Source organism: Nomascus leucogenys, chromosome 15, assembly GCF_006542625.1.
Source record: "Nomascus leucogenys isolate Asia chromosome 15, Asia_NLE_v1, whole genome shotgun sequence".
Lineage (NCBI taxonomy): Eukaryota > Metazoa > Chordata > Mammalia > Primates > Hylobatidae > Nomascus > Nomascus leucogenys.
This window is the reverse complement of record NC_044395.1, coordinates 12251870-12252852: the sequence shown is the minus strand read 5'-3', so window position 1 is coordinate 12252852 and position 983 is coordinate 12251870. Positions and strand designations below refer to the sequence as shown.

The 983-nt window shown below is 44.0% G+C and overlaps 1 non-coding gene across 1 annotated transcript; it reads left to right on the top strand.

Moving 5' to 3' along the window:
- Positions 1-698: 698 nt before the first annotated feature.
- Positions 699-771, top strand: TRNAK-UUU. Its single transcript has one exon. It is a non-coding gene; the product is annotated as a tRNA-Lys (tRNA).
- The last annotated feature ends 212 nt before the right edge of the window (positions 772-983 follow it).

Here is a 983-nt window from a genome sequence, read left to right as displayed (position 1 = left end):
CTACTAGGTATGAAATGAAAACAGTACGTTGAAAAGGTAACTTTACTTTCATGTTTATTACAGCATTATTTACAATAGCCAAGATATAGAATCAAGCTAAGTGTTCAATAACGGATGAATGGTTAAAGAAAATGTGGTATATGGCAGGGCGCGGTGGCTCATGCCTGTAATCCCAGCACTTTGGGAGGCTGAGGCGGGTGGATCACCTGAGATCAGGAGTTCGAGATCAGCCTCCCCAACATGGATAAACCCCGTCTCTACTAAAAATATAAAATTAGCCGGGCGTGATGGCACATGCCTGTAATCCCAGCTATTCAGGCAGCTGAGGCAGGAGAATCACTTGAACCCAGGAGATGGAGGTTGCAGTGAGCCGAGATCATGCCATGGCATTCCAACCTGGGCAATAAGAGCAAAACTCCATCTCAAAAACAAAGAAAAAGAAAATGTGGTATGTATACACAGTGGAATACTATTCAGCCATGAAAGAGAATGGAATCCTGTCATTAGCAACAACATGGACGAACCTGGAGGGCATTATGTTAAGTGAAATAAGCCAAACACAGAAAGACAAATACAGCATGATCTCACTCACGGGAATCTGGAGAGTTGAGCTCACAGAAGTAGTGAGTACAACAGTGGCTACCAGAGGCAGGGAAGGTAGGGGAAAGGGAGAATGGGGAGAAACTGAACAATGGGCTACCTGGATAGTTCAGTTGGTAGAGCATCAGACTTTTAATCTGAGGGTCCAGGGTTCAAGTCCTTGCTCAGGCGACAGTGCACCTTTCTAGGCCGGTGTGCCAAGATCACACCATTGCACTCCAGCTTAGGCAAAGAGTGAGACTCCGTCTTAAAAAAAATAAAATAAAATAAATTAGAGGCAAGCGGAGGTTGCAGTTAGCCGAGATCATGCCATTGCACTCCAGCTTAGGCAAAAAGAGTGAAACTCCCTCTTAAAAAAAAAAAAAAAAAAGTTGGTCAATGGA